The following is a 21,761-nucleotide window of genomic DNA, read 5'->3' on the forward strand; positions in this document are numbered from 1 at the left end:
GAAGTTTTCCAGGACCTTTTGTCCAGACCACAAATGCATCATCAACATACCTCCACCATATTATAGGTTTGACAGGCGCCGAAGCAATAGCCTCCTCCTCAAAATGCTCCATAAAGAAATTAGCTACTACAGGCGAAAGTGGACTTCCCATAGCTACTCTGTCCGTCTGTTCGTAAAAATTGATTGAATCAATAAAATGTCATTGTATTGAATTGGTGGACCTTGAAAAAATTTTAATTTACTGTATACAGCAGCAAGCCGCTCGAGGTGGGTCGAGGAGAGAGGGACGCATAGGCTGGGCTGCAATATCAGTCTCCGATGCCTTGCACTCAGAAATATGAGCAACTTTTTTCTCATTGCTTTCAAGTTTTGTAAATGGAATAATGTGTCAGATGCTTAAATTATAATGTGCTTTAGATTTCTATAATTCACATTTGAGGTTTTGGCTTCACCGATAGCCTTGGTAGCCCTCAGTATATGCCACTGAGGCCACGCTCACTTCCTTTCCACTACTAGCCCTTTCCTATCCCATCGTTGCCATAAGACTTACTTGCATCGATGCAGCGCAAAGCAAATTGTAAAGATTGTTTTTATATATCCATATACATTGCACCGTAGTGGATCCAGATTTGTGTGTGTATTTTTTAAATGTGTAGATATCTTCAGCAGCCTCTGCCTGCCTCTGGGATTTACAGTTAAATTTTATCACATTATTCCAGAGTGTCAAATGTGCCCAAAATTGCCTGTTGTTTTTTTTCCATGAAATTTTCACAGGAAAGGAACTATTTTAGGCACTGAAATATGAGAAAAATAATCACCTTTAAATCACACTCTGAATCATTAGAGTCATGTGCAACACAACACAATGAACTGTGCTAGTTCATTTGCATGTGTGCAACATATTTGCTGGACCGTCTGATAGCTGACAGTACCAATCCAGTTCAGTGGTGGCAAGATAATCAGGATTGCCAGGTTTTAAAAGGACAGTACGGGATATATTTGGCAGCCCCACCAACTTCTATCCTATCATCACAGTATAAAATATATCTGACAACAAAATGGCTGCTGGACACTTGAAATCAGGAAATATAACAAATAGTTTTTCCAAGATTGTCTCTTCCAAATTGTACACTTGGCTTCATGAGAATTGTCACCTCTAGATGCAAGGCAAGCATTTGTAAGTTATTTTCCCACTTTTATATAAACACACTGAGTCTCTCTGCTTTATCATACGAGGGGAGGGGGGGGGGGGATCAAATATAAACGGGATTTTATTTTTTATTTATATTTATTTATTTATTTATTTATTTATTTATTTATTTATTTATTTATTTATTTATTTATTTATTTATTTATTTATTTTTTTATTTATTTATTTATTTATTTATTTATTGAAAAAACACAAGGCAATTACAATTTATTTTTACACATAGTTTCCTGCTTTGGAAATGCATTTGTCCCAGCGTATGGACAGTTTTTTGATGCCCTCATCATTAAAAGAACAGGGTTGTGTCACCAGCCAGTTGCACACGAAGTCTTCCACACTCTCATCATCTTCAAATCGTTGTCCTAGAGCTCCTTTAAATGGTCCGAACAAATGGAAGTCCAGGCTGTAAGGAGGATGATCAAGTGTAGTCCAGAGCATTTTCTGTAGCTTGGAGACAGTTAGAGCTGCAGTATGGGGCCACGCATTGTCGTGGAGGAGGATGACCTGTCGAATCGGTTGGTGTCGTCTTTTGTGGCAATGTGTAACCCTTGCCTTATTCAACAGCTCGCAGTAGTAAGCAGCATTGATTGTGTGTCACTCATGCAAAAAAATCAATCAGCAAAATGTCTCGCCGATCGAGAAAAGGGTTGCAAGAACCTTGCCAGCTGACAGTCGAGTCTTGGCTTCCAGTGGTGCTGCCTCCCTTTCCTCCGCCACTCATTACTGGCTTGTTTGGATTCGGGAGTGTAGTGGTGGACCCACCTTTTGTTGCAGGTGACAATCCGACTTAAAAATGCATCACCTTCTTGTGCAAACCTTCTGTAAGCCTCTGACAGACCTACAAACGTCTCAACTTCAGATTTTAGGTCAAAAGGCAAGTTACCCATCTGGAACATTCTTTACATAACTGTAGGTCGTTTGTGATGATTGCTTGATGGCTCCCATAACTGATTCCGAATTGTTCTGTAATTTCTGATACTCTCACCCCTCGATCGTCGTCAGGACAGTGATTGTGTTGCTGATTTTCCACATGTTCTTGTCCTTCCTTGAACTTTTTATGCCAGGCAAACATATGTGTTCTTGACAATGTTTGATCATCAAACTGTGCGGTCAATTTCTGGCAAATTTCCGCTGCTATAACTCCCTCATGAGCAAGACATTTAAAATTATGCGTTGCGCAGTGAAGGGGTGCACCTGTTGCTCCAACATCGTGAGCGTTACTGATGAAACGGTGGGAAATATCTAACAGCACACACTCCCCACTCCTAACGGTCCTGCCTAAGCATAGCAGAAGCGCGGGGCCAGACCTACCAACTGTTGATGTTCAGGAACAAAAATCCCATTTATATTTGATCTACTTTCGTAGGTGGAGGAGAATCACTTTATCTCGGTATTTTCACAAATATTACTGGACATAAATGGGCAGATTAATTAGTGTATAATCATTGTTACAATACAAGAATTCATGTTTCTTCCCATTTTAAATAGTTAAATATCATTACATTGTTTCAGTTTGGTTCTAATGTATTACTTCTGCATTGTCCATACAAGAATGAAACTGTTCAAGAACATGTTGTGTATGGTAACACAATATGCTGGATTACATAATTCTAGCTGTCGAACCTATTGTCGATGGGGTAGTGTTTGTACAGTTGTAGCAGGAGTGCCACCTTACATAGATTAGTAGCAGCGGAAGAAACAAAGCTAACAACAATAGTCAGTGAGCTTAATGCTATTGTTGATCATTTTTAGACTCTGAGGACATTGTAGGCAATCACATTTTGTTTTCTTCCTGCTCAGTGATATTAAAGCCATTGAGGCCTTGCCTGGTGGCCATGATCATTACTGTGTCAAGTCTATGTGGTATGACACTGTGGTTAGCCAGTTCAAGTCCCGTTGCTCGAAAAATTTCACCATCAGAATGTTGACCGGCAGGATATGAGAGGTGGTGGTATACAATTGCTAATCAGTAGATTGCATGGCAAAGGTGTGGTTCAATTCCAAACCTCTCCACAGTGTTCATATGGAGTTAGAGCATATGACACTGTTGATGGTGATTCATCTGTTGGTCGGGGACTTTAAGCCTTGAGCAGACCACTTGGTGTTATTCAACAGGAGTAGGCTACATGTCAGCATCGGATTTCACACTCTCCCTATCTCATCATCATTGTTGCCTATCATCATCATCATCATCATCATCTGAGTATCCTTCCAGCAGGCCGGATAGGACTTTTGTGGGCAATATGCCTCCATCGGTTCCTGTCATTATAGAGTTCCTCTCCTTTCATATCCTGCAATGTTATTCCTTTCTCGATTTCTGCATTTATTTAGTCCAGCCACCTTCTTCTGGGACGTCCAACAGGTCTCCTTCCAGGTACTGCCATTTCCAAGTCTGGGGGTTCTAGTCTCTTCCATCCTTTGCACATGCCCAAACCATTTCAACCGTGCAATGTATAGTCTTTCTTCCATTGTACAGGTCATTTGCATGTCATTTCTGATGCATTCATTTGTAATTTTGTCTCTTCCTGTTTTTTTGCATAGCAGATCATAAAAATTTCATTTCACATGCTTGCAGTTTGCTGATGTCTCTTTTTAATAACACACAAGTCTCCAACCCATGTGTCATGATTGGCAGGAGGTAAGATTTGAACATTGTTTGATTAGTGGGAACAGCTTTGTCCCACACTAGATTTCGTACCTGATAGAAGAACGTGAAACCTTTTGTCACTCTGTTCTGGATTTCCAATTTAGCACTCCCCTGGTTCGATACAATACTTCCAAGATAACTGAAGCTCTCTACACATTCAATTCTCTCTCCATGAAGTTTGTGGTCACATTCTCTGGGTGTTCTACTCAATTTCATTGCTACTGTTTTCTGTTTTCTTCTTACTCACATTGAATTTATATTCTTTAAATTTGTTGACCCAGCAATCTAATTTCCTTTGGACTTCTTGCTCCGTTTTTCTCCAAATGGCAACATCATCTGCAAACACTAATGCATTCAAATTTTCAGGTTCTGCAGCTTTAATTTCCTTAATGATTACATCCATGAGTGCAAGGAAAAGTAGTGGATATAGTGCACTGCCTTGCTGTACACCTCTCTTTGTTTGGAACCATTCAGATCTACCATTCCCTGTTTGTACACTACTTTCACAGTTTTCACATAGCAATTAAATATTATGAATTAGAGAACTTGGAGCCCCTAGTTTATGTAGACATTCCATATTTTGCTCCTTGGAACACTGTCATAGGCTTTTTCTATATCTAGGAACACTACTATCAGATCTTTCCCTTTTTCCCAGTACTTTTCCATTAGTTGTCTAACGGCAAAAGGTCTATTGTTCCACTGTTGCCTCTGAAGCCAAGTTGTTGTTCTTCAAACGGATGTTTTATCCTTGTTCTTAATCTCTTTGCTATGATCTTTTCTAATATCTTGAGGCAGTGTGGTATCAGGGTAATTCCTCTGTAGTTATTATACTTTCTTGTGCTCCCTCTCTTGAATACTGGTATGATCAATCCCTTTTTCCATTCATCTGGTATCTTATTTTCTCTCCAGATTACTCCTAGTGTTCGATGTACCCACTGAAGACCTTGTATGCCTACTGCTTTGATTATATCTGCAGATAATCCATCTACTCGTGGTGATTTTCCTCCTTTCATAAGCTTCAGGGCATTTTCTGTTTCTGACCACGTAATTGGTCTTTCTTCTTCTCCATGTTTGATAGATTCATTGTTTTCGTGCTCCTCTTCTTCATTGCCATTTAACAACTTTACATTACAAGTAATAAATCTTGTTGTAGACCGTATTGGACATCAGATTATGAACATTAAAATAAGAATAATAATTTACACCACCTTTCCAATACTTATCTTTCCTTATATTTAGGATATAAACATTACTACAGGTGTTGTAAGTTGGGACATGTTTCGCTTAACTGTCGTAAGCATCATCAACCGAAATAAATCTTAGCCTAAAGTTAGGTCAGGGCCCCAGACCTAGTGTCCTTAAAATATATGGTAGCCTAAGATTCAACATTTATATTATAGAAAATCAAATAGGCTTAAAACTTGTGTGAAAACATACAGGGTGAAGCGTAATTCGCGCACTCGGGCGTCGCAGCGCGACTCCTCACATGCCAGCAATAAAAAAATGTCTCTTACAAAATTTTGTCTTGCGAGTATATCCGGCAGAAAAACGACGCTGAAGAGTAGCAATCTGGCAACACTGTAACCACATGTAGGGTAACTACCTCTGTCAGCAGAAGCTAGTCATACCGAACAGTTGGTGCAGTGGATAGAGTTTTGGGTTAGCATGCAGGAGGTCAAGTGGTCGATCCTGGGTTGAGGCGTATGTTTTTTATTTCGTAAATGTAGTTCAGGTGGTATGGTATCTGGCATCTTAATCGTCAACAGTGATTGCAGTGGGTCCTCTAGAAACCATTTGCACTTACATACTACGATCCTAGAAATGGACGAACAATCGTTTTCATTGGTCAGCTTTGAAAGGCGCCCTTTCCACGTTGTGGACGTGAATTTATTCGCACCACTTCATCTACTAGATGTGTAACCTGTTTGTTTCAGCTGTCTATTTCTTATTAGTCTAACCAGGTATTTGTTGTTTCAGCGTTACAAAATGTTGTAAATGTAGGATACATGTGACCTCAGAAACGGTGTCTTACTGTATTACAGTAGGTAATGTCAGATGGAAATTAGCAAATAAAAAATGCTCCTCAACCCAGGATCGAACCATCGACCTCCTGCATGCCAACCAAAAACTCTACCCACTGCACCAACTGTATGGCACGACGAGAACGTGCTGACAGCGGTAGTTACCCTACATATGGTTACAGTGTTGCCAGATTGCTACTCTTCAACGTCCGTTTTCTACCGGATATACTCGCAAGACGAAATTTTGTAAGAGACATTTTTTTATTGCTGGCATGTGAGGAGTCGTGCTGCGACGCCCGAGTGTGCGAATTACGCTTCACCCTGTATAAGAATGTTCATTATGGCTAAGAGAGAAGGAAAAAAAACACACAATCTTGTTGACAGAGGTTAAAAACATAAAGTGCACTACAGAGCTGGTAGTGAAATAATTAAAATCATATAGGATATCATTGCTACCTGTCAGTGAAGTAAGAATGTTCATACAAAACAAAAAAATTATTATTATTATTATATTCTTTGGAATGAAGAAGGTAATTAGAATTGTTAACTAATTAAATCTCATTCTTGCATAGACACGTGAGTCGGGTACGAGAAATCACATATTGTAGTTGACATGGAGTAGTAAACACTTCAGACAGAATTGACCACGCCTGAAGCAACTTATAGGTAGAGGCCAATATCCAGTTCCTTTAAAACAATGGTTAAAGCTGAAAACCTGTGTCTTCATTTTACTGGGAGTTCAAGATCAAATATGGAGAAAATAAGACGCAATGTGCGTGACCTTAAGTCTGAGAAATGGAAAAAGGAAAATGATGTACTCAGTGCCTTGAAAATAGAGTTGTTCAAAATGAGAGTCTAAGATCGCTTACCTCTTATGTTGGAAGAGCGTCACATTAGCCGCTCGAGGCGGTCTGGTTAGCGTCTGCCCGTTGCTGCGTGTGTTGTATCGGTGTGCTTGCTTGGGCGGAGAGCAAGTTGGGAGGGGAGGGGTAGGCGCAACAATGAGAGCACTTGGGAGGGGTAAGGTGGAATCTGTTATTATGACCAGAGGGATGTTTAAAGGTTTATGATTGAAAATGTTTGTAAATTATTATGATTTATATTAAAATTAGTGAGTAACTTGGGGACTTGTTCAAGTAACAGGCTGTTGTTCCCAGGGACATCATTCAAATTATTATTATTATTATTATTATTATTATTATTATTATTATTATTATTATTATTATTATTATTATTATTATTATTATTATTATTATTATTAAAATGTTGATCCAAAAAATGTATTTTCCAATCCGGTCATTAAGCTGCTTTTATTTACATATTTAATAATGTGGAGGTCCTGATCAATTGTAGAATAATTGTGGCAGAAATCCCTCATGTTGTTGCTTATAGCAGAGTATTTTTTATACTTTAAGGCATTATAATGTTCCAAGTATCTAGTTCTAAAACTACGGCCAGTTTGCCCAATATAAGAAAATTCACACTGGTGGCATTTAAGTCTGCAAATACCAGAGTTCAAAAATTTGTCCTGAGAAGTATTTACTGAGTTGGAATTAAAGAATATGTTCCGATTAGTGTTGCGGGTTCGGTAGGCGATTCTGATATCATGCTTCTTAAACGGGTTAGTAATGCTGTATATTGCTGGGTTAGTGAAGGTGGATTCCAGCCACAATTATTCTACAATTGATCAGGACCTCCACTTTATTAAATATGTAAGTAAAAGCAGCTTAATAACCGGATTGGAAAATACTTACAGTTTTTGGATCAACATTTTAATAATAATAATAATAATAATAATAATAATAATAATAATAATAATAATAATAATAATAATAATAATAACAACAACTTGAATGATGTCCCTGAGAACAACAGCCCGTTAATTGAACAAGTCCCCAGGTTACTCACTAATATTAATATAAATCATAATAATTTCACAAACATTTTCAACTATAAACCTTTAAACATCACTTCGGTCATAACAACAGATTCCACCTTACCCCCTCCCCATAACACAACTCCGCCGCCAACTTCTAACGCTCTCATTGTTGCACCTACCCCTCCCCTCCCGACTTGCTCTCTGCCCAAGCAAGCACACCGATACAACACACGTAGCAACGGGCAGACGCTTACCAGACCCCCTCGAGTGGCTAATGTGACCAGTCAACGCTCTTCCAACATAAGAGGTACGCAATCTTAGACTCTCATTTTGAATACTCTATTTTCAAGGCACTGAGTACACATTGCACATTGCGTCTTATTTTCTCTATATTTGATCTTGAACTCCCAGTAAAATGAAGACACCTGTTTTCGGCTTTAACCATTATTTTAAAGGAACTGGATATACCTATAAGTAGCTTTGGGCGTGATCAATCCTGGTTGAAGTGTTTACTACTCCATGTCAACTACAATATGTGATTTCTCGTACCCAACTCACGTGTCTATGCAAGAATGAGATTTAATTAGTTAACAATTTTAATTACCTTCTTCTTTCCAAAGAATATAGTAATCATTTTTTTGTTATGTATGAATATTCTTACTTGACTGACTAGTAGCAATGATTTTAATTACTTCACTACCAGCTCTATGTTGTACTTTGTTTTTAACCTGTGTCAACACGATTGTGTGTTTTTCTCTTAGCCATGATAAACATATATGTTTTCACACTAGTTTTATGTATGAACATTCTTACTTGACTGACTGGTATCAATGATATCCTATACAATTTTCATTATTTCACTACCAGCTCTGTAGTGCACTTTGTTTTTAACCTCTGTCAGCACGATTGTGTGTGGTTTTTTTCTTCTCTCTTAGCCATAATGAACATTCTTATATGTTTTCACACTAGTTTTAAGCCTATTTGATTTTCTATAATGTAATTGTCGAATCTTAGGGTACCATATATTTTATGCCTTTGCTGGCAGGACCTAGTGTTTACAGTGCACTGTGTCTTCTGGTATAGGCTAGAGCAATTTTGTTACTTTCATAGATCTGTCTCTGTCTTATCCTTGGCTTTGACAATATGAAAGTGACTGAGGTATGAGCGATGCTAGTAATGCCATTCGTTATGCAGCCAGTCCCTGCTATGAATGGTGTGAAAATGTTGCTCATAGGGTCAGTTGGTGTATGCATTTCAGTGGGCTTGGCAGACTGATATGTAATAGCAACTCTGGCTCGGTGAGGAAAGCAACGGGAAACTACCTCACTCCTCATTTCCCTAGTACGCTTCTTCAGTGATGCCTAGGCCATCTATGACAGCTGATGGCAGAGCTGTTGAGGATCCCACCAGCGGAATCGCTGACAGACTGAACATACATACACCATATATTTTAAGGACACTATGTTCGGGGCCCTGACCTAACTTTAGGCTCAGATTTATTTCGGCTGATGATGCTTACGACAGTTAAGTAAAACATGTCCCAACTTACAACACCTGTTGTAATGTTTATATCCTAAATATAAGGAAAGATAAGTATTGGAAAGGTGGTGTAAATTATTATTCTTATTTTATTCATAATTTAACAACTTGTCGAAATAGTTTCTCGTTTCTTCTCTGATGTTTTCTATAATCTGAATTAGGATTCCATCCTCTGTTTCAATTGCTTTAATATCCTCTTTGTATGGTCTCCCACTCTTCAATATTCCATATAACATCTTTTGATTCCCTTTTGAGTCCTCCTGTAGTTTTTGTGTGAAAATCTCCAAACTCTTCTCTTTCTCTTCCTTCATGATTCTCTTCACTAGTAATTTCTTATCTCTATATATTTTTTTTGAGGTTGGCTATTTTTGTATTATCTTGTGGTAAGACACCTTGCATTTGTTTTTGCTTCTCAACATCTTTATGTTTCTTTGCCATATTTTGGTCTTTAATAGCTTCTCTTACTTTTTCACTCCACCAACGGTCTCTTTCTTCTTTCTTCCTCCTCTTGTTTTGTCACATACTTCTGCTGCACAACTCACTAGTGTTGTTTTGAACAGGTTCCATTCCTCCTGTGCATTTTGTGTTTCATTCTTCAGTACCTTTTCCATTTACTAGCTCTTGAAAAGATTTTTTATTTGCCATTTGCCTCATCTTTCCATTTCCAGTCTTGTTGCCCATGGGTGTCAAATAGAAAGACCTGCACCAGGCAAGCTGAACATGTTCTCAGACGTTCCCGGAATTAAAAGCCATATGCTAAATAATTAAAAATAACGGGTTGAGGCCTGGGCTTCCAACTCACTCTTTTACAATTCCCTTTTCCCCCCTCATTCTTTGAGTGATCGCTCCTTCATGTTTTTCTTTTCATTTCAATGATCTTCATTATCTACCTCATCTATAAGGAATACTGACCATGAATTTTTTTACTTATAAAAAAAAAAACAATCACATCAACCTCCACCATTGCCAGGTAGTTTGTTATTATGACAACTGAACAGTATTTCCACATCAGCGATGCTTGCTTGTTATGGACTTGGCAATAAAAAGCTAAATTCTTATCTCCATTATCATAGTTTCTTCTTCTTCTTCTTCTTCTTAGCATTTTTCCGCAGGTGCAGGGTCTGTTCTTTGGAATGACAAACATTATTTTAGGCTATCAGGTGTAGCATTTGGGGTCAGCTGAGCAATCTTCATGTCTGCAGCTAGGGAAAGAATGTAAGGGGTCCAACACTTCGAAAAATGAAGGTTTTGATTAAAGAAAGACAAGGGCCATGAAGGCTGTGAAATGGAAAGGCACCCTAGGCCTTGCAGTCCTAATACTGTTGGGGTCGGAAAATAACAAGCGTTGACCAACGGAGGTCAGATAGGATAGATGAAAGTGAGGAGCCTGGCACAAGTAAGTGGAAGCAGTGCCAGGACTCAGCTGAGGGCCAACTCACGCTCCCCTGGGCACTTTTTAGTCACCTCTTATGATAGGCAGGGGTTACTGTGGGTATTATTCTACTGCCCCCACCCACAGGGGGACTCCACATAAGGTTGGCGTCAGGAAAGGCAGGCAGCCGTAAAGCTGGGCTAAATCTATACAAAGTGCCAACCCCAGGTAACTGGAGAAAGGCCAGGAAGAAAAAGAAGAAGAAGAGTAAAGATGGGTCCAACAAGTGACCAGCAACCTCCAACATTTTCCAGTTTGTTGTATTATACTATACTAATATCTTTATATATTTACTTGCCAGAAAATATATACATGTACCAGATATTCAAGAAATAAATATTTTCTCCATATCAACACCTTATACACAGTTCTGCTTTATTATTTGTGTCATTAACATGTACACTGAGTGTGTATTTCACAAAGTATTAGCATCCTGGCTATATAAATATACATGGTTTAGATCAGGACCTCTCAAACGCCCAAAATTTCATGCGTGCAAACTGAGGCACAGAGTTCCTGTGCACAGTGCATCGGTCCTCTTTTGGCTCGGCTCGGACCAACGTTTTGTCTCTAGGATACTTGGCTAAGCTCGGCTCAACTTGGTTTGGATTTGGAGCGCTACAGAGCAAGTGAGGAAGAGGGAGACAGCAGAACGGGCGAGACAGGCGCGGGGACAGAAAGAGACAGCGCTATTGCTCCAAATCGAGGAGTGGGGGCCTGCACTCTGGTCAGCCAAGCGAAGTTGTCCTTTGCACCGTGCACAGTGCAGTGCACTGGTGCATGCATTCTGAGAGGCCCTGGTTTAGATTGTAGCTTATGCATCACCTGAGGCTAGCCAAAGCCAGCATGCTAGCATGCTGACATGTTCCAGAAATGGTGTGGATCAAAGGAAATGGGCAGATATTGGCAAATAACGACTCCAAATATAAACCAATGGTAGATGATTTATTGCACAACAAATAAAAGTCATCCTAAGAACTATGATTATGAAACATGAGCACTAAATTTTAAATTTAAATTTAGTTCTTGATGTACATCCAGAAATGAAACAAATGGGATGGTACACGTTAATAAATTGCTAATAATTTTGACAAATTCTTTGTTAAACATTCATTTCGAATTTGAATAATCATGAATTTAATCTTGGTGATAGAGTAGTGCTTGTGCACATATTAAGTTATGCAGGAAAAATCTGGAAAGAGATTTGAAAATCTTAAGAGTTACATTACTGGTCAAAAACAACTAATACAAAATTTACATTTTAAATTCTGCTATAAAATGGTCCGAACTTTGAGCTTAATTATGCTTGGCTCTATGTCCATCATAGTTAACTCGACCTTTAAATTACTACCTGTTCAGCGTAACTTCAAAATACATGTAACTTCACGTGATAAAATAAGAAAAGTAAACTAAAATAAATCTTTAATCATGTGCAATGATCTTAACACAACGCTGAAAAGACAACGATGGTGACACACACATCAATAAATTACACAGAAAATAAAAATCACTCAACTTGTGGAAATAAAATACAAGTAAGAAATCTTCTGTTACCATCATCTACCAAGGAAAGAAAGGCAGTAAACTACCACTAGATTATACTAAGAAAACACTATCTTACGAATATACAGCACGTGTTCACACGTGTTTCATCCATTTTAATGGAGATGAAATAAATGATGACCTGACAGTAATTAATCTGGTTGAAATAGTGTGGGTGATTATGACTGATAAGGTTGTCGCCACATACATCGAACTCAAGTTGTTAGGGAAATCTGTCGAATATTGAGGAATAGATCATTATCATACAGCTGCGCTCTGATATCATTGTGATTGTGCTCATCAAATATGACAAAAGGCTCTAATAATCTCATACGCCCAATTTGATTTCATAAGAAAACATGTGGTTCAATAATACCTTGTGAAGACGCTCCCATCTATGTTTTCCCTCGTGGAAAACAACCAATCGCAGATATGTCAAATGACTATGAATTATCCTTAAATATCCACCTTTGATTTCAGCATCACATGTGCTCAGGATCATAATGATGCGAAGATTCATCCTCAAATAGCACGTAAAAAAATATCATAATCCTATAGAACATCTCTCCACATGGCACAATGTGAGAGGAAAATATCACAATACAATTTGCAACATCTATCCAAAATATAACTACTAAAATCACATATATGACTTGAACCACACACAAGTGTAATAATCAAACAATGTCTTCCCTTAAATTACAGAAATCTGTTTTAAAAAGAAATCTATCCATATCACTACCGTAGCATTCACCCGTCAGATGACCTTAATCCCTTATGAAAATGTAGCAAACACTTTTGGAAAGATATGCGAGAAATAAACTTCAAAGAATAAAAATGTTACGCGTACACGTTCCTCAATGTTGTAGCAATCAAATGGAGAAGTAATATTTACTAAAGGTTAGCAGATGGCTGATATTTAAATTAGGTCTAGATACTCGTCCGATGACATGACTTGTTCAAACCTGCACAATCGATGATCTTGACATTCAGTCATCACGCATATCACAATCGTAAAGTTGAAGAAAAGTACAGACTCAGCATCGTATAATGAAAGAAAATGACATGGTGAAGTCGCTTAAATCTAACCAAACTACTATTCAACAAATAATCCCATCAAAGAAGAAAGTTAACTACTTATTACAGCTACATAGAACAGATAATATCCAGTAAATGAATTGTCGACTTAACTTTGACATCTTAATAACCGTGGTTTCTTTTTAGGCTGTATTCCTGGCATTAGGACGCTGTCAGCATTGGTCCTCCTCCTTAGTACTGCATGATGTGGGGGGTTATGTCTTCGGGGTAGATTATCTGTCCAATGCCAGTCTTCATTACGTCCGTCTGGTTATGAACTGGTACTTCTTGATGTTCACTGAAACTCGTATGGAAAAGATTAATATTGATTCTCAACTCGTAACTTTACAATTATCAGGGATTAATACATGCTTTATTCATGAGCATTTTTGACGTCTGCTATGTGAGTTCTAGATTGTCTTTAATATGACTGAAAAGCAAGACTGCTCCCCTCATGGCAACGAGCAAACAACTGTTCAGGTCTGCACGGCCTCCCTCTCTCTCTCTGCATACTGAGTGATGCTATGTCAGTCGAATCCAAAAAGCAAGTGAAGGCAAGTGAGCAAGTGGTTGGTTCACTGTGTGCATGGAATACATTCCAAGCTCTGTCCTTCAGCGTAACTCGTGGTTCAATTGACGTCCCAAATTCCTCAGTGTTCTGAATAATGTGGCACACTGTTTCTTATTAATTTATTGATTAATTAATTAATTCCGCAGTGAATTCTTATTTCATAATATCACTGTTTTATACTTTCCTAAATGTGTAATTAAGTCTGTCACACACACGTTGAAGAATGTCTGTTGTGGTGCTGAATCTGAAAGTTTGATATTACGGGAAGTTGTAAATGTAATGTTTCTTGTATATTGAGTCCAGCAGTATTAGAAAATTCATCTGTCTCTTCTCGTGGTGACAGTGTTAGTCTTCACCCTCCAACTGGTTATATGAAAAGAGAAATAAAAGTTATCCTTTGATTTTATTGGCTGGGGCTCAGTGTGGAACACGTGGCGTATAGTCCCCACACATAAAATTCACTGCCAATCACAATAGACCTAAATGTCACAGTACATACATACATACATACATACATACATACATACATACATACATACATACATACATACATACATACATACATACATACATACATACATACATACATACATACATACATACATCTTCATTATAGACTGTGTTATGCCTTTCAGCGTTCAGTCTGCAAGCCACTGTGATTTACTTACTGGGTGGACTTAGGATAACATATTCATAAGTTAGAAATAACAGACATGATCCCTGGTACAAACTGATGGGAACAATGGCAAGAGGGTACTCAGAATGAGGAGATAAAGGCTAAGTTAGGAATGAACCTGATTGATGAGTCTGTATGCATGAACCGGCTTCGGTGATGGGGTCATGCGAGGCGAATGCGGACTTGGTCATGGAGGGTAAGAGAAGTAGAAAGAGACCAAGACGATGGTGGTTAAACTCAGTTTCTAATGATTTAGAGACAATAAGTATAGAACTAACAAGGCCAAAGAGTTAGTTACAATAGAGGATTGTGGTGGAGTTTAGTAAAATCACAGAGGCTTGCAGACTGAATGCTGAAAAGCATAATGTCAATATTGAAGATGTATGTATGATTGTTTTATTATTTTGTTGTGGCCATATGAAGCCTCAAGACAAAATATCCAACAGAATTGCTTAAAATGAACCAACACTGCCGTCCCATATCTCGTATATTATGACACTTGTCTACAGATATCTTGTATGTATATATCTGCCCCTGATACGAGGTTGGCGATGAGATGAAATTATATGGCGTGGTTTTACAGCCAGATGCCCTCCTGTCACCAACCTCAGTTGAGGAGCAAATGATGATGAATGAAATTCAAAATCAAATCAAAATCTCTTTATTTGCAAATGAGGTGTCTACCTCGGTGGCAAATGGTACACTAAAATACATTATTGTCAAGCACTAAATTTTTAATTAACAAGAATTTTTTTTTTCTAGAATACAATAATATACAATTTATGCTATTTTTTTCTATTAAACAAACAGATCATCCTTAATAAATTTATATTATTTACAAAATTCTACTTATAATATCTCCTATACTTACAAACATAGTCATCTCATATACAGTATGTTGAATTACTTCATATAATACTATGTAACTGGTATAAGATTAAAATTTACATTGCATTTATTTACATTTTTTTTTAACCCATTTTGGAACCTAAGTAGCATAACGACCTGCTGCGTCTTAACCAGAGCCCCCTTTTGCCACCACTTTTCAGAGTTCCTGAAGGGCCTTCACAGCTACCGTAGCAGTCCCACGGCCCTCGAAGTCCCCACTGTACTTCACCCCTACAGGCAGTCCCCTACTTTGGCTGTCCAAACTCCATGGACCAGGGGATGGAATTCATTTTTTTTTGAACACACATTTTTTTTATTTACAATAGCCTGCACTGGTCGAATGCCCTCTAACATTTCATTTATTTTCCCTGTTGCTGTTTATTCTCTTCTTGAATACCTGTACAGATTTTGGAAAAGGATCAAACACTACCCCTGGTAAACTGTTCCACTCCTTCACGCCCTTCCCAATGAATGAAAATTTACCCCAGTCGCTTCAGCTAAAATTCCTTCTAATTTTATACTTGTGGTCAGTTCTGCCAGTATAATTATTTTCCAACTGAAGCCTCTCACGGATTTCTCCCCATGCTTCTTCTCCTGTATAGGCTCTATATAATCCTATAAGTCTAGTTTTCTCCCTTCTCTTACTTTAAGTTTCCCACCCAAGTTCCTCTAACATTTCTGATACACTACTGTTTCTCCTGAAATCCCCTGTTACAAATCTTGCTGCTTTCCTCTGCACACTATCTATTTCTTTTATTAGGTATTCTTGGTGAGGATCCCAAACACTGTTTGCATATTCCAATAATGGACGAACCATACTTAAGTAACTTTTTTCTTTTAATTCTTTGTTGCATCCTTTAAGTAGCCTCATTATGACATGTAACGATCTGTATGCTTTCCCAACAATGTCATCAACATGACCCTTCCAGTGCAAATTACTTTCAAATCTTACACCTAAGTATTTGCACTTGCCATCTTTTGGGATAACTACCTCATCCAAAGTATATTCAAATTCAGTTTTAAAGCTCTTGTTTGTAAAAGTTGTAACAGTTGATTTGCCTCCATTAACCTTCATATTATTTTCTTCAACCCACTGTTGGATAATTTCAAGGTCCCTTTGTAATTCTGAACAATCCTCAATGCTATTTATTTCCCTATAAACAATTATATCATCTCCATACAATCTTATTTTCGATGTTATATTGTTCCCTAAATCATTTGTGTATATTAAGAAAAGTAACGGACCGATTATACTACACTGTGCGATTCCCTTCCAAACTTTCTCTTCTTGTGATGATACCGAGCTCGATAGCTGCAGTCGCTTAAGTGCGGCAAATATCCAGTAATCGGGAGATAGTGGGTTCGAGCCCCACTGTCGGCAGCCCTGAAGATGGTTTTCCGTGGTTTCCCATTTTCACACCAGGCAAATGCCGGGGCTGTACCTTAATTAAGGCCACGGCCGCTTCCTGCCACTTCCTAGGCCTTTCCTATCCCATCGTCGCAATAAGACCTATCTGTGTCGGTACGACGTAAAACAAATAGCAAAAAAATCTTCCTGTGATATATTATTTCCTACTTTGACTTTCTGAACCCTTGAATTTAGAAATGTTCTTATCCAACGTATAGCCCTTACGTCCAATCCTATTCCCTCCAATTTCTTTAATAATATTCCATGTTCCACTCTATCAAAGGCTTTGGAGAGATCTATGGCTATGCAATCTAACTGGCCTCCTGAATCCAACTGATCTGATATGTCCTGCTGAAATCCCACCAGTTGTGCCTCACAAGAAAATTTCTTTCTAAATCCATACTGGCTCCTCATGAACCAATTTTTATCATCACATATCCCTCTGATGTGCTTTGCTATTAAACTCTCCAGTATTTTACAAACTATACTGGTCAGGCTGATTGGTCTGTAGTTCTCTGGTTTCCTTTTATCACCCTTTCCTTTATAAATTGGTATTATTATAGATTCCTTCCATTCTTTTGGTATTACACTATTATTTATGACATAGTCAAAGAGAAATTTTAAATAAGGCACTATTGGGTAAGGAGGTGGAAGGAAACAGCTGTGGCCTGTGGATAGGAACTCTCCTGGCATTTGCTTGGAAGTGAAAATGGAAAACCACAGAACACCATTTTCAGGACAGCCAATGGTGGGGTTCGAAACCACTCATCACCCAAATGCAAAACTTGGCTCCATAGCCATAGCGCGTTAACTCCACTCGATAAGTGCAAAATGTAAATCTTTGAACAACAACATTTTCTGTACTAATCAATGTGATTGTTATAAAATTTCATTATAACTGGCACAATTTTGTTTTCCATTTTCAACCATAGGACAGTTTCTTTGCTTTCCTGTAAAATCAGGTCTTCATTCTTAAGTAACAATGTATTGTTCAGGGTGGCATAGGATCAAAATAAGAGATAATAAAAATTGGTCCTATTCACAACCAACTCCCCTTAAGTCAACAAAATGGAGTTATCTTTAATGGCCTTGACCATCGTAAATTCTGTGAACATGTTTTGTGTGTGGACACATTATTCTTATTATACATCCCCAATTCTTATGGCTATTTATTTCTTTTGTTTCAGAAGGAGTTCTACTGCGTCTGGATAATGTATATGAAATTATTTTTTTTGTATTCATATATACCTATATACATATACTTTATATATAAAAAATTAGCATCTGTGATACATTGTTGTGCTTCAAAACCAATGATATAAATTTAAAGCTGGTAAAAATGAAATGAAATGAAGAAGAAAATTATGGAAGTGATAAGGAAGGCTGTTTTGCATCTGTTTATGGCTACATCAGGATAAAGCTATTGCTATATATGCTGTGACCTCAGCAGAGTCTGGGTGCAGAGTGCTTTTTATGTGGATTTGGAGGATATAAAGTGTAATTTATTACTGAATAGGTGGAGGTTGTCATGTGATTGACTTGTTAATATGGATGGCAAAATAGTTGACATGTGAAATTAGTTTACAAGAGATGAGCGAATGGTTATTGCAGCTGATCTCTCAGCTGTGCTATTCATCTAAGTTGTTTGGTATTCACTTTGCTAATCATCATCACAAGGCTGAGCCAGACCTATACCAATCCACCTGCCAGTCTTAATTCTTCAATGCTGGGGATCATACTTTGTGTCATCAGAACAACATTGCTAGCCACATCACTACAGAACAGGAGCTGGAAAGGTTGCACATCAGATGTTGTGGTGCTACAGTACTTACTAATATATCATTACAAAACCCGAGCTGATGTAGTTGTTTTTAGCTCTAACACTGTTCTCTGTCAGCCATGTTTGCAGCCCTCACTGCTACTGAAACTGATGAGTAAATTAATATCAGCAAGGCTAAAAATGCATCATAACACAAACACTGCATTTAACCAAAGAGAACAAGTGTCTGATTGGTACCTGTATGGAATTTTCAGAGTTTACTCTGATGAGTTTGGCTTAAAATCACAATGGCAGGGATGTGTCAGTAGGCATTCCTTTGACAAACAAAATGTCATCTTTATTGCATAGTACCTGCTCTGTAGGGTATGAATTTTCTGACAGGCATACATTAAAATTGTTGTGGTAATTATTTTTTAATTCATGTATTTGTGTCTATCCTTGTGTTATTTTGTGATATAATATTAATAATGATAATTATATTTCTATTTAAGCTCATTTTGTTCCATCACTGTTAATATCAATGTCATTAATATTACCTTCCACAGATAATTTGCCGACCCTGTGGTGTAGGGGTAGCATACCTGCCTCTTACCCAAAGGCCCCGGGTTTGATTCCCAGCCAGGTCAGGGATTTTTTACCTGGATCCAAGGACTGGTTCGAGATTCACTCTGCCTATCTGATTACAATTGAGAAGCTGTCTGACAGTGAGATGGCGCCCCCGGTCTAGGAAGCCAAGGATAATGGCTGAGAGGATTAATCATGCTGACCACATGACAACTCATAATCTGCAGACCTTTGGGCCGAGCAGTGGTCGCTTTGTAGACCATGGCTCATTGGAGCTGTTGCGCCATACGGTTTGGTTTTTCACTGATAATTTCATCCATATTAATGCCTTAATCCAACTGAGAAGATCCAGTTACTTAGAACTTAGACAACACTGAAATTAAGGCTTACTAAACTAATGTTTGTCACTAATTCTCTCCTTGTTTGACACTTGGTGGAAATAAATTTTTCTAGTATAGGAAACAGATGGAAAGCAACAGCTTACCATGTAAGCACGGGAGATATGGGCCCAAAATTTTTAGCTGCAGCCTTCATCAGTGGAGATAGAATAAGAATGGTGGTAATCATCCATTAAAACCACATTTGATGACTGTTTCACAGGTCAAGTCCTTAAACATTTACCCCCAATTTCTTACCCTCTTGCCCTTAGAGAGTTTGAAGTTGGTCATCAGCTGGTGCTCAGGTGCAAGAAGCATCTGGCCTTTACATTAGATCACTGCTCCTTTTGCCCATTCTCTTGTCTCACCTATCCCCCCTCCCTCCTTTACCTCACAACAGAATCTATTTGCCAACAATGATTACCAACGTACTTACTCTATCCTCCATTGATGGCTGCAGCTGAAAATTTGGACCAATGTGTTTCTTCTAAGTGTACTCTATCCACATGTGCTTCTGATGGGACATTGAGTTGCTGCTCTCTACAGCTTTTTCCTATTTAAAAAGAGAACAACAACCCATGGCACTGTAGCCCTGATGGATCTTGGCCCTAAAGCTTGCAGATTACAAGGTGACATGTAGTCAGCGCAACAAATTCTCTCAGCCGATATTCTTGGCCTTTAGACTGGGGCTGCTATCTCACTGTTGGATAGAACGAACTCTCAGATCCAGGGAAATAAACCTGACCTGGCTGGAAATTGACCACAGTTCTAACACACATATTTCCTAAACTTATGTATGGCTCCTGTTAGTCTTTTTTACCTGAGCATTTTTCTTTTTTCATATATATAATATATAGGATAATGATGCTGTCTTGCATATACAGCTTATTGTGGAGTGGAGTTGGAACCTATGGTATTTTGGCCATCACACAACCACCACATAAAGCAAATGACTCTTGGTAATTGCATAGGTAGTTATGTCAGATGAGCTGTACTAAAGAACATAATGCAAACTGTTCTCTTAGATATTAACATATTCAGATGCATTGCCTGAGTGAAATAGTTTTTCGAAGACATCCCCAGACTTAAAACAGAAAAGTCTATCACTTGCCACAGATCTTTCTGTTAAATTCCAGCTAATCTTGGAGTGTGTGATTTTCATAATTTATTACACAAAGATCAGTTTCATGGTTCTGAATGGGTGCAGCTTTGAACCACTAGTGTTGAACTCGAGATCCCAAGATCGCAGGTTCAAATCCTGCAGAGGTAGTCAGATCATTGAAGGGTGGTTAAAGATCTATTTGGCACTTTGTATTGCAGAATGGCAGTATGCAAATGATCTATAAGGACTTGTTTAAAGGAAATTAAGACTCAGCAATATATTGCCCAGTTTATCTGCTGTCTGGTAAAGTAATATGGAATGTTTTAAATGTTTTAGCAACAAAGGGGAGCTCAGTAAGCGAGGTAATCAAATAATAGCATAAACTGAGCTCTTCAGTATGCATGCATCCATATAAGCAAGAAAAGTCAGCATGAGGATAGTTGTTCTGGATTAAAGTTTTCTGGCAATTATTTTTTCAGCATCACAGTACCATATAGCATATCCACAGTATTTTAGGTGATGTGTGGATCGGTTGATGCCGTATATGTTCAGGTGTTGTAACATGGCAGTATCATGAAATCTCTACAAACTGGTATTATGGTAGCTTCCTGTCTAGTGGATGCTGTATCTCTCACTCTATTATATGATTTAAAACCCCGGAATGTAGAATTAATTCTCTATTGGAGCTGCTGGACCAGAGTATATTGTACATGTTGTTGATGTGTAAAATAATTCTGTTGATTTGCTTGTTAAGTTCTTAGTTTGCTGTTAGGTGGTAGATTTCTCAGATCACATTACTGCCAAAAACACAAAATGTGATAAGGACAGTGAAATAATGATGAAAATCACTTGCGGATTCTCAAGATTTTATCTATTTTTAAATGTGTCCAAGTTTTGCTTATCACACCATAAAAGGTAATTTTTCACAATTAAACCATTTATTTATTTATTTATTTATTTATTTATTTATTTATTTATTTATTTATTTATTTATTTATTTATTTATTTATTTATTTATTTATTTATTTATTTATTTATTTATTTATTTATT

General features: G+C 37.9%; 1 protein-coding gene across 1 annotated transcript in view; it reads left to right on the top strand.

The window, feature by feature from the left end:
• CdGAPr (GTPase-activating protein CdGAPr) overlaps positions 1-19,127 on the top strand; it is a 157,755-nt gene extending 138,628 nt beyond the window's left edge. The window contains exon 18 of the mRNA XM_068227130.1: positions 18,075-19,127. The gene's annotated coding sequence lies outside the window, so the exon portion shown is untranslated. The remainder of the gene's footprint in view (positions 1-18,074) is intronic.
• The last annotated feature ends 2,634 nt before the right edge of the window (positions 19,128-21,761 follow it).

The sequence above is a fragment of the Anabrus simplex genome, chromosome 1, assembly GCF_040414725.1.
Source record: "Anabrus simplex isolate iqAnaSimp1 chromosome 1, ASM4041472v1, whole genome shotgun sequence".
NCBI lineage: Eukaryota > Metazoa > Arthropoda > Insecta > Orthoptera > Tettigoniidae > Anabrus > Anabrus simplex.